Below are 13072 nucleotides of genomic sequence, written 5' to 3' on the forward strand. Positions count from 1 at the left end.
ACGTTCTGCCTCTTTTCCTATGCTTTCAATGCAATTCCAGTCTACCTCCTGAAATCGGTTTCCTGCAATTCTGCCCCGCTTTCAAGTCCTCTTGGCAGCCTTACTTCAGTCTATTTTTGGACGATAGCTGTCATTTATAACTCTGCAGGTTTGTGAATTACAGTGCCCCTGAGCTCCTTTCTTCAACTCGGTTTCTTTTGAGCTGGCCACAACACCGCAGGATGGCTTCAGGCCCTAATCTGGTTCCGGTACGGCACGCTGAGCCTTTGGTTATTTCCTCTTCCTGGTGGGAAATGAGAGTTAAATTTGCCCGTCCAGACACCTCCAGCTAGCCTCTCATTGGTTCTCGCTATTCCTGTTCATCTTCCGCAGAAATTGCAAACTGTGCCAAACAGGAGGTTAAAGGCGCTGACTCTCCAAGTGGGGAGAGTGTTAGTAAAGCATCTGGAATGTTGCACCCGAGTACCAGGGGAGGAAAACTGAGACATATTTGAACACGTCTCCCGATCACATGGTTGATCATACTCTGGGTTCCACATGCATGTTTTAGCTGAAGGAAGAATACCTAAAACCTGGGTAGTTGAAACCCGTGGAATGGGTACCATGCAATATGACTTCAAAGGGTCTTCATTTGCTCACCGAACCTCTCCAATCCTATCACTGCTGCGTTTATGCCCTTGTACACATGCTTGATTCTCTTTCGGAGACATAGCAATCCATAGGTTTTAAGATACTTACTAGTCAGGTACATTCTTAGGCGTTTAATATGCGGTGTTGAGTCCATTTCGTTGAGCAAGGAGTAGCTCTTGTCTATTCCATATTTGGCTTAAGGAACTTTATCTGTGCTCATTTCAATCTCTGGTTTTATGCAGCAACCCAACTCACCTTTCCCCTTAAGCAAGCATAAGTTGGTTTTCTAAATTTGAGAACCTTTTCTGTTTTGGAATTCAGTTCCTGTGTAGTCAAGTTTACATTCAGTGTATTAGTGATATCTTATGATGTTTCTTTTTCTGTGTGACTTATTTCAGTTAGAATCATCGTACCTGAATCCACTCATTATGCTGCTACGGGCCTGATGACATAGATTTCATTGCTGAGTGATACTGCATTGTACGTAGGTACCACAAGTTCTTTATCCATTTTTCACTTTCTGCGATGTTGAACTTGTACTGTAAACGAGTTTCTTGTAAACAGAGCCGTTCCAAACTTTGGGGTGGCTGTGTCTTTTTTATTTTAATTTCCCTAAGCTATAGGACCATAAGTGGAAGTGCCCTAGGTTCTGTTGCTTTGTTTTTTAGATGTTTCAGGAAACACCATACACTTCTCCCGAGTGTCTGTTGGCAATTTACATCCCGCCCATCAGCATAACAAGGCTCCCAGTTCTCCATGGCCTGTCCTGCCTTTCTGGATTTTACACTTTTTTCAGATGGTCCTTTTGACCGGGGGGAAGTGAGACTTCATTGTAGTGCAGATTTCCTTTGCAAGCTTGCTTGGTTGGCCAAAAAGGGCGTATGCGTTTTTTCCTGAATATATTCAGGAAAAAACGCATACGCCCTTTTTGGCCAAGTGCATCATTGTGGACGTTCTGCCTCTTTTCCTATGCTTTCAATGCAATTCCAGTCTACCTCCTGAAATCGGTTTCCTGCAATTCTGCCCCGCTTTCAAGTCCTCTTGGCAGCCTTACTTCAGTCTATTTTTGGACGATAGCTGTCATTTATAACTCTGCAGGTTTGTGAATTACAGTGCCCCTGAGCTCCTTTCTTCAACTCGGTTTCTTTTGAGCTGGCCGCAACACCGCAGGATGGCTTCAGGCCCTAATCTGGTTCCGGTACGGCACGCTGAGCCTTTGGTTATTTCCTCTTCCTGTTGGGAAATGAGAGTTAAATTTGCCCGTCCAGACACCTCCAGCTAGCCTCTCATTGGTTCTCGCTATTCCTGTTCATCTTCCGCAGAAATTGCAAACTGTGCCAAACAGGAAGTTAAAGGCGCTGACTCTCCAAGTGGGGAGAGTGTTAGTAAAGCGTCTGGAATGTTGCACCCGAGTACCAGGGGAGGAACACTGAGACATATTTGAACACGTCTCCCGATCACATGGTTGGTCATACTCTGGGTTCCACATGCATGTTTTAGCTGAAGGAAGAATACCTAAAACCTGGGTAGTTGAAACCCGTGGAATGGGTACCATGCAATATGACTTCAAAGGGTCTTCATTTGCTCACCGAACCTCTCCAATCCTATCACTGCTGCGTTTATGCCCCTGTACACATGCTTGATTCTCTTTCGGAGACATAGCAATCCATAGGTTTTAAGATACTTACTAGTCAGGTACATTCTTAGGCGTTTAATATGCGGTGTTGAGTCCATTTCGTTGAGCAAGGAGTAGCTCTTGTCTATTCCATATTTGGCTTAAGGAACTTTATCTGTGCTCATTTCAATCTCTGGTTTTATGCAGCACCCCAACTCACCTTTCCCCTTAAGCAAGCATAAGTTGGTTTTCTAAATTTGAGACCCTGTTCTGTTCTGTAATTCAGTTCCTGTGTAGCCAAGTTTCCATTCCGTGTATTACTGATATCTTATGACGTTTCTTTTTCTGTGTGACTTATTTCAGTTAGAATCATCGTACCTGAATCTACTCATTATGCTGCTACGGGCCTGATGACATAGATTTCATTGCTGAGTGATACTGCATTGTACGTAAGTACCACAAGTTCTTTATCCATTTTTCACTTTCTGTGATATTGAACTTGTACGGTAAATGAGGTTCTTGTAAACAGAGGCGTCCCAAACTTTGGGGTGGTTGTGTCTTTTTGATTTTAATTTCCCTATGCTATAGGACCATAAGTGGCAGTGCCCTAGGCTCTGTTGCTTTGTTTTTTAGATGTTTCAGGAAACACCATACACTTCTCCCGAGTGTCTGTTGGCAATTTACATCCCGCCCTTCAGCATAACAAGGCTCCCAGTTCTCCATGGCCTGTCCTGCCTTTTTGGATTTTACACTTTTTTCAGATGGCCCTTTTGACCGGGGGGAAGTGAGACTTCATTGTAGTGCAGATTTCCTTTGCAAGCTTGCTTGGTTGGCCAAAAAGGGCGTATGCGTTTTTTCCTGAATATATTCAGGAAAAAACGCATACGCCCTTTTTGGCCAAGTGCATCATTGTGGACGTTCTGCCTCTTTTCCTATGCTTTCAATGCAATTCCAGTCTACCTCCTGAAATCGGTTTCCTGCAATTCTGCCCCGCTTTCAAGTCCTCTTGGCAGCCTTACTTCAGTCTATTTTTGGACGATAGCTGTCATTTATAACTCTGCAGGTTTGTGAATTACAGTGCCCCTGAGCTCCTTTCTTCAACTCGGTTTCTTTTGAGCTGGCCGCAACACCGCAGGATGGCTTCAGGCCCTAATCTGGTTCTGGTACGGCACGCTGAGCCTTTGGTTATTTCCTCTTCCTGGTGGGAAATAAGAGTTAAATTTGCCCGTCCAGACACCTCCAGCTAGCCTCTCATTGGTTCTCGCTATTCCTGTTCATCTTCTGCAGAAATTGCAAACTGGGCCAAACAGGAGGTTAAAGGCGCTGACTCTCCAGGTGGGGAGAGTGTTAGTAAAGTGTCTGGAATGTTGCACCCGAGTACCAGGGGAGGAAAACTGAGACATATTTGAACACGTCTCCCGTTCACATGGTTGATCATACTCTAGGTTCCACATGCATGTTTTAGCTGAAGGAAGAATACCTTAAACCTGGGTAGTTGAAACCCGTGGAATGGGTACCATGCAATATGACTTCAAAGGGTCTTCATTTGCTCACCGAACCTCTCCAATCCTATCACTGCTGCGTTTATGCCCCTGTACACATGCTTGATTCTCTTTCGGAGACATAGCAATCCATAGGTTTTAAGATACTTACTAGTCAGGTACATTCTTAGGCGTTTAATATGGGGTGTTGAGTCCATTTCGTTGAGCAAGGAGTAGCTCTTGTCTATTCCATATTTGGCTTAAGGAAATTTATCTGTGCTCATTTCAATCTCTGGTTTTATGCAGCACCCCAACTCACCTTTCCCCTTAAGCAAGCATATGTTGGTTTTCTAAATTTGAGTCCCTGTTCTGTTCTGTAATTCAGTTCCTGTGTAGCCAAGTTTACATTCCGTGTATTACTGATATCTTATGATGTTTCTTTTTCTGTGTGACTTATTTCAGTTAGAATCATCATACCTGAATCCACTCATTGTGCTGCTAAGGGCCTGGTGACATAGATTTCATTGCTGAGTGATATTGCTTTGTAAGTAAATACCGCAACTTCTTTATCCATTTTTCACTTTCTGAGATGTTGAACTTGTACTGAAAAGGAGGTTCTTGTAAACAGAGCCGTTCCAAACTTTGGGGTGGCTGTGTCTTTTTTATTTTAATTTCCCTAAGCTATAGGACCATAAGTGGAAGTGCCCTAGGCTCTGTTGCTTTGTTTTTTAGATGTTTCAGGAAACACCATACACTTCTCCCGAGTGTCTGTTGGCAATTTACATCCCGCTCATCAGCATAACAAGGCTCCCAGTTCTCCATGGCCTGTCCTGCCTTTCTGGATTTTACACTTTTTTCAGATGGCCCTTTTGACCGGGGGGAAGTGAGACTTCATTGTAGTGCAGATTTCCTTTGCAAGCTTGCTTGGTTGGCCAAAAAGGGCGTATGCTTTTTTTCCTGAATATATTCAGGAAAAAACGCATACGCCCTTTTTGGCCAAGTGCATCACTGTGGACGTTCTGCCTCTTTTCCTATGCTTTCAATGCAATTCCAGTCTACCTCCTGAAATCGGTTTCCTGCAATTCTGCCCCGCTTTCAAGTCCTCTTGGCAGCCTTACTTCAGTCTATTTTTGGACGATAGCTGTCATTTATAACTCTACAGGTTTGTGAATTACAGTGCCCCTGAGCTCCTTTCTTCAACTCGCTTTCTTTTGAGCTGGCCGCAACACCGCAGGATGGCTTCAGGCCCTAATCTGGTTCCGGCACGGCACGCTGAGCCTTTGGTTATTTCCTCTTCCTGGTTGGAAATGAGAGTTAAATTTGTCCGTCCAGAAACTTCCAGCTAGTCTCTCATTGGTTCTCCCTATTCCTGTTCATCTTCCGCAGAAATTGCAAACTGGGCCAAACAGGAGATTAAAGGCACTGACTCTCCAAGTGGGGAGAGTGTTCGTTAAGCGTCTGGAATGTTGCACCCGAGTACCAGGGGACCAAAAGTGAGACATATTTGAACATGTCTCCCGATCACACAGTTGATCATACTCTGGGTTCCACATGCATGTTTTAGCTGAAGGAAGAATACCTTAAACATGGGTAGTTGAAACCCGTGGAATGGGTACCATGCAATATGACTTCAAAGGGTCTTCATTTGCTCACCAAACCTCTCCAATCCTATCACTGCTGCGTTTATGCCCCTGTACACACGCTTGATTCTCTTTCAGAGACATAGCAATCCATAGGTTTTAGGATACTTACTAGTCAGGTACATTCTTAGGCGTTTAATATGGGGTGTTGGGTCCATTTCGTTGAGCAAGGAGTAGCTCTTGTCTATTCCATATTTGGCTTAAGGAACGTTATCTGTGCTCATTTGAATCTCTGGTTTTATGCAGCACCCCAACTCACCTTTACCCTTAAGCAAGCATAAGTTGGTTTTCTAAATTTGATACCCTGTTCTGTTTTGGAATTCAGTTCCTGTGTAGCCAAGTTTACATTCCGTGTATTAGTGATATCTTATGATGTTTCTTTTTCTGTGTGACTTATTTCAGTTAGAATCATCGTACCTGAATCCACTCATTATGCTGCTACGGGCCTGATGACATAGATTTCATTGCTGAGTGATACTGCATTGTACGTAAGTACCACAAGTTCTTTATCCATTTTTCACTTTCTCTGATATTGAACTTGTACGGTAAACGAGGTTCTTGTAAACAGAGGCGTCCCAAACTTTAGGGTGGCTGTGTCTTTTTGATTTAATTTCCCTAAGCTATAGGACCATAAGTGGAAGTGCCCTAGGCTCTGTTGCTTTGTTTTTTAGATGTTTCAGGAAACACCATACACTTCTCCCGAGTGGTTGTTCGCAATTTACATCCCGCCCTTCAGCATAAGAAGGCTCCCAGTTCTCCATGGCCTGTCCTGCCTTTCTGGATTTTACACTTTCTTCAGATGGCCCTTTTGACCGGGGGGAAGTGAGACTTCATTGTAGTGCAGATTTCCTTTGCAAGCTTGCTTGGTTGGCCAAAAAGGGCGTATGCGTTTTTTCCTGAATATATCCAGGAAAAAATGCATACGCCCTTTTTGGCCAAGTGCATCATTGTGGACGTTCTGCCTCTTTTCCTATGCTTTCAATGCAATTCCAGTCTACCTCCTGAAATCAGTTTCCTGCAATTCTGCCCCCCTTTCAAGTCCTCTTGGCAGCCTTACTTCAGTCTATTTTTGGACGATAGCTGTCATTTATAACTCTGCAGGTTTGTGAATTACAGTGCCCCTGAATTCCTTTCTTCAAATCGCTTTCTTTTGAGCTGGCCGCAACACCGCAGGATGGCTTCAGGCCCTAATCTGGTTCCGGCACGGCACGCTGAGCCTTTGGTTATTTCCTCTTCCTGTTGGGAAATGAGAGTTAAATTTGCCCGTCCAGACACCTCCAGCTAGTCTCTCATTGGTTCTCCCTATTCCTGTTCATCTACTGCAGAAATTGCAAACTGGGCCAAACAGGAGGTTAAAGGCGCTGACTCTCCAAGTGGGGAGAGTGTTAGTAAAGCGTCTGGAATGTTGCACCCGAGTACCAGGGTACGAAAACTGAGACATATTTGAACACGTCTCCCGATCACACGGTTGATCATACTCTGGGTTCCACATGCATGTTTTAGCTGAAGGAAGAATACCTTAAACCTGCAGAGTTGAGACCCGTGTAATGGGTACCATGCAATATGACTTCAAAGGGTCTTCATTTGCTCACCGAACCTCTCCAATCCTATCACTGCTGCGTTTATGCCCCTGTACACATGCTTGATTCTCTTTTGGAGACATAGCAATCCATAGGTTTTACGATACTTACTAGTCAGGTACATTCTTAGGCGTTTAATATGCGGTGTTGAGTCCATTTCGTTGAGCAAGGAGTAGCTCTTGTCTATTCCATATTTGACTTAAGGAACTTTATCTGTGCTCATTTCAATCTCTGGTTTTATGCAGCACCCCAACTCACCTTTACCCTTAAGCAAGCATAAGTTGGTTTTCTAAATTTGAGACCCTGTTCTGTTCTGTAATTCAGTTCCTGTGTAGCCAAGTTTACAATCCGTGTATTACTGATATCTTATGATGTTTCTTTTTCTGTGTGACTTATTTCATTTAGAATCATCATACCTGAATCCACTCATTGTGCTGCTAAGGGCCTGATGACACAGATTTCATTGCTGAGTGATATTGCTTTGTAAGTAAATACCACAACTTCTTTATCCATTTTTCACTTTCTGCGATGTTGAACTTGTACTGTAAACGAGGTTCTTGTAAACAGAGCCGTTCCAAACTTTGGGGTGGCTGTGTCTTTTTGATTTTAATTTCCCTAAGCTATAGGACCATAAGTGGAAGTGCCCTAGGTTCTGTTGCTTTGTTTTTTAGATGTTTCAGGAAACACCATACACTTCTCCCGAGTGGTTGTTGGCAATTTACATCCCGCCCATCAGCATAACAAGGCTCCCAGTTCTCCATGGCCTGTCCTGCCTTTCTGGATTTTACACTTTTTTCAGATGGCCCTTTTGACCGGGGGGAAGTGAGACTTCATTGTAGTGCAGATTTCCTTTGCAAGCTTGCTTGGTTGGCCAAAAAGGGCGTATGCGTTTTTTCCTGAATATATTCAGGAAAAAACGCATATGCCCTTTTTGGCCAAGTGCATCATTGTGGACGTTCTGCCTCTTTTCCTATGCTTTCAATGCAATTCCAGTCTACCTCCTGAAATCGGTTTCCTGCAATTCTGCCCCGCTTTCAAGTCCTCTTGGCAGCCTTACTTCAGTCTATTTTTGGACGATAGCTGTCATTTATAACTCTGCAGGTTTGTGAATTACAGTGCCCCTGAGCTCCTTTCTTCAACTCGCTTTCTTGTGACCTGGCCGCAACACCGCAGGATGGCTTCAGGCCCTAATCTGGTTCCGGTATGGCACGCTGAGCCTTTGGTTATTTCCTCTTCCTGTTGGGAAATGAGAGTTAAATTTGCCCGTCCAGACACCTCCAGCTAGCCTCTCATTGGTTCTCGTTATTCCTGTTCATCTTCCGCAGAAATTGCAAACTGGGCCAAACAGGAGGTTAAAGGCGCTGACTCTCCAAGTGGGGAGAGTGTTAGTAAAGCGTCTGGAATGTTGCACCCGAGTACCAGGGGAGGAAAACTGAAGACATATTTGAACACGTCTCCCGATCACATGGTTGATCATACTCTGGGTTCCACATGCATGTTTTAGCTGAAGGAAGAATACCTAAAACCTGGGTAGTTGAAACCCGTGGAATGGGTACCATGCAATATGACTTCAAAGGGTCTTCATTTGCTCACCGAACCTCTCCAATCCTATCACTGCTGCGTTTATGCCCCTGTACACATGCTTGATTCTCTTTCGGAGACATAGCAATCCATAGGTTTTAAGATACTTACTAGTCAGGTACATTCTTAGGCGTTTAATATGCGGTGTTGAGTCCATTTCGTTGAGCAAGGAGTAGCTCTTGTCTATTCCATATTTGGCTTAAGGAACTTTATCTGTGCTCATTTCAATCTCTGGTTTTATGCAGCAACCCAACTCACCTTTCCCCTTAAGCAAGCATAAGTTGGTTTTCTAAATTTGAGACCCTGTTCTGTTCTGTAATTCAGTTCCTGTGTAGCCAAGTTTACAATCCGTGTATTACTGATATCTTATGATGTTTCTTTTTCTGTGTGACTTATTTCATTTAGAATCATCATACCTGAATCCACTCATTGTGCTGCTAAGGGCCTGATGACACAGATTTCATTGCTGAGTGATATTGCTTTGTAAGTAAATACCACAACTTCTTTATCCATTTTTCACTTTCTGCGATGTTGAACTTGTACTGTAAACGAGGTTCTTGTAAACAGAGCCGTTCCAAACTTTGGGGTGGCTGTGTCTTTTTGATTTTAATTTCCCTAAGCTATAGGACCATAAGTGGAAGTGCCCTAGGTTCTGTTGCTTTGTTTTTTAGATGTTTCAGGAAACACCATACACTTCTCCCGAGTGGTTGTTGGCAATTTACATCCCGCCCATCAGCATAACAAGGCTCCCAGTTCTCCATGGCCTGTCCTGCCTTTCTGGATTTTACACTTTTTTCAGATGGCCCTTTTGACCGGGGGGAAGTGAGACTTCATTGTAGTGCAGATTTCCTTTGCAAGCTTGCTTGGTTGGCCAAAAAGGGCGTATGCGTTTTTTCCTGAATATATTCAGGAAAAAACGCATATGCCCTTTTTGGCCAAGTGCATCATTGTGGACGTTCTGCCTCTTTTCCTATGCTTTCAATGCAATTCCAGTCTACCTCCTGAAATCGGTTTCCTGCAATTCTGCCCCGCTTTCAAGTCCTCTTGGCAGCCTTACTTCAGTCTATTTTTGGACGATAGCTGTCATTTATAACTCTGCAGGTTTGTGAATTACAGTGCCCCTGAGCTCCTTTCTTCAACTCGCTTTCTTGTGACCTGGCCGCAACACCGCAGGATGGCTTCAGGCCCTAATCTGGTTCCGGTATGGCACGCTGAGCCTTTGGTTATTTCCTCTTCCTGTTGGGAAATGAGAGTTAAATTTGCCCGTCCAGACACCTCCAGCTAGCCTCTCATTGGTTCTCGTTATTCCTGTTCATCTTCCGCAGAAATTGCAAACTGGGCCAAACAGGAGGTTAAAGGCGCTGACTCTCCAAGTGGGGAGAGTGTTAGTAAAGCGTCTGGAATGTTGCACCCGAGTACCAGGGGAGGAAAACTGAAGACATATTTGAACACGTCTCCCGATCACATGGTTGATCATACTCTGGGTTCCACATGCATGTTTTAGCTGAAGGAAGAATACCTAAAACCTGGGTAGTTGAAACCCGTGGAATGGGTACCATGCAATATGACTTCAAAGGGTCTTCATTTGCTCACCGAACCTCTCCAATCCTATCACTGCTGCGTTTATGCCCCTGTACACATGCTTGATTCTCTTTCGGAGACATAGCAATCCATAGGTTTTAAGATACTTACTAGTCAGGTACATTCTTAGGCGTTTAATATGCGGTGTTGAGTCCATTTCGTTGAGCAAGGAGTAGCTCTTGTCTATTCCATATTTGGCTTAAGGAACTTTATCTGTGCTCATTTCAATCTCTGGTTTTATGCAGCAACCCAACTCACCTTTCCCCTTAAGCAAGCATAAGTTGGTTTTCTAAATCTGAGAACCTGTTCTGTTTTGGAATTCAGTTCCTGTGTAGCCAAGTTTACATTCCGTGTATTAGTGATATCTTATGATGTTTCTTCTTCTGTGTGACTTATGTCAGTTAGAATCATCGTACCTGAATCTACTCATTATGCTGCTACGGGCCTGATGACATAGATTTCATTGCTGAGTGATACTGCATTGTACGTAAATACCACAAGTTCTTTATCCATTTTTCACTTTCTGCGATGTTGAACTTGTACTGTAAACGAGGTTCTTGTAAACAGAGCCGTTCCAAACTTTGGGGTGGCTGTGTCTTTTTGATTTTAATTTCCCTAAGCTATAGGACCATAAGTGGAAGTGCCCTAGGCTCTGTTGCTTTGTTTTTTAGATGTTTCAGGAAACACCATACTCTTCTCCCAAGTGTCTGTTGCCAATTTACATCCCGCCCATCAGCATAACAAGGCTCCCAGTTCTCAATGGCCTGTTGCCTTTCTGGATTTTACACTTTTTTCAGATGGCCCTTTTGACCAGGGGGAAGTGAGACTTCATTGTAGTGCAGATTTCCTTTGCAAGCTTGCTTGGTTGGCCAAAAAGGGCGTATGCGTTTTTTCCTGAATATATTCAGGAAAAAACGCATACGCCCTTTTTGGCCAAGTGCATCATTGTGGACGTTCTGCCTCTTTTCCTATGCTTTCAATGCAATTCCAGTCTACCTCCTGAAATCGGTTTCCTGCAATTCTGCCCTGCTTTCAAGTCCTCTTGGCAGCCTTACTTCAGTCTATTTTTGGACGATAGCTGTCATTTATAACTCTGCAGGTTTGTGAATTACAGTGCCCCTGAGCTCCTTTCTTCAACTCGCTTTCTTTTGAGCTGGCCGCAACACCGCAGGATGGCTTCAGGCCCTAATCTGGTTCTGGCACGGCACGCTGAGCCTTTGGTTAATTCCTCTTCCTGGTGGGAAATGAGAGTTAAATTTGCCCGTCTAGACACCTCCAGCTAGTCTCTCATTGGTTCTCGCTATTCCTGTTCATCTTCCGCAGAAATTGCAAACTGGGCCAAACAGGAGGTTAAAGGCGCTGACTCTCCAAGTGGGGAGAGTGTTAGTAAAGCGTCTGGAATGTTGCACCCGAGTACCAGTGGAGGAAAACTGAGACATATTTGAACACGTCTCCCGTTCACATGGTTGATCATACTTGGGTTCCACATGCATGTTTTAGCTGAAGGAAGAATACCTTAAACCTGCAGAGTTGAGACCCGTGTAATGGCTACCATGCAATATGACTTCAAAGGGTCTTCATTTGCTCACCGAACCTCTCCAATCCTATCACTGCTGCGTTTATGCCCCTGTACACATGCTTGATTCTCTTTCGGAGACATAGCAATCCATAGGTTTTAAGATACTTACTAGTCAGGAACATTCTTAGGCGTTTAATATGGGGTGTTGAGTCCATTTCGTTGAGCAAGGAGTAGCTCTTGTCTATTCCATATTTGACTTAAGGAACTTTATCTGTGCTCATTTCAATCTCTGGTTTTATGCAGCACCCCAACTCACCTTTACCCTTAAGCAAGCATAAGTTGGTTTTCTAAATTTGAGACCCTGTTCTGTTCTGTAATTCAGTTCCTGTGTAGCCAAGTTTACATTCCGTGTATTACTGATATCTTATGATGTTTCTTTTTCTGTGTGACTTACTTCAGTTAGAATCATCATACCTGAATCCACTCATTGTGCTGCTAAGGGCCTGATGACACAGATTTCATTGCTGAGTGATATTGCTTTGTAAGTAAATACCACAACTTCTTTATCCATTTTTCACTTTCTGCAATGTTGAACTTGTACTGTAAACGAGGTTCTTGTAATCAGAGCCGTTCCAAACTTTGGGGTGGCTGTGTCTTTTTGATTTTAATTTCCCTAAGCTATAGGACCATAAGTGGAAGTGCCCTAGGTTCTGTTGCTTTGTTTTTTAGATGTTTTAGGAAACACCATACAGTTCTCCCGAGTGGTTGTTGGCAATTTACATCCCGCCCATCAGCATAACAAGGCTCCCAGTTCTCCATGGCCTGTCCTGCCTTTCTGGATTTTACACTTTTTTCAGATGGCCCTTTTGACCTGGGGGAAGTGAGACTTCATTGTAGTGCAGATTTCCTTTGCAAGCTTGCTTGGTTGGCCAAAAAGGGCGTATGCGTTTTTTCCTGAATATATTCAGGAAAAAACGCATACGCCCTTTTTGGCCAAGTGCATCATTGTGGACGTTCTGCCTCTTTTCCTATGCTTTCAATGCAATTCCAGTCTACCTCCTGAAATCGGTTTCCTGCAATTCTGCTCCGCTTTCAAGTCCTCTTGGCAGCCTTACTTCAGTCTATTTTTGGACGATAGCTGTCATTTATAACTCTGCAGGTTTGTGAATTACAGTGCCCCTGAGCTCCTTTCTTCAACTCGGTTTCTTTTGAGCTGGCCGCAACACCGCAGGATGGCTTCAGGCCCTAATATGGTTCCGGTACGGCACGCTGAGCCTTTGGTTATTTCCTCTTCCTGGTGGGAAATGAGAGTTAAATTTGCCCGTCCAGACACCTCCAGCTAGTCTCTCATTGGTTCTCGCTATTCCTGTTCATCTTCCGCAGAAATTGCAAACTGGGCCAAACAGGAGGTTAAAGGCGCTGACTCTCCAAGTGGGGAGAGTGTT

The 13072-nt window shown here is 43.9% G+C and overlaps 1 long non-coding RNA gene across 16 annotated transcripts in view; it reads left to right on the forward strand.

Moving 5' to 3' along the window:
- LOC307181276 overlaps window positions 1-13072 on the forward strand; it is a 2057065-nt gene that overhangs the window by 818469 nt on the left and 1225524 nt on the right. For all 16 annotated transcript variants that reach the window (XR_013826308.1, XR_013826309.1, XR_013826310.1 and 13 more), the window contains 2 exons: window positions 7352-7433; window positions 8933-9014. This is a non-coding gene — a long non-coding RNA (uncharacterized lncRNA). The remainder of the gene's footprint in view (window positions 1-7351; window positions 7434-8932; window positions 9015-13072) is intronic.

This window comes from Stenella coeruleoalba (genome assembly GCF_951394435.1).
Source record: "Stenella coeruleoalba genome assembly, contig: scaffold_52, whole genome shotgun sequence".
Lineage (NCBI taxonomy): Eukaryota > Metazoa > Chordata > Mammalia > Artiodactyla > Delphinidae > Stenella > Stenella coeruleoalba.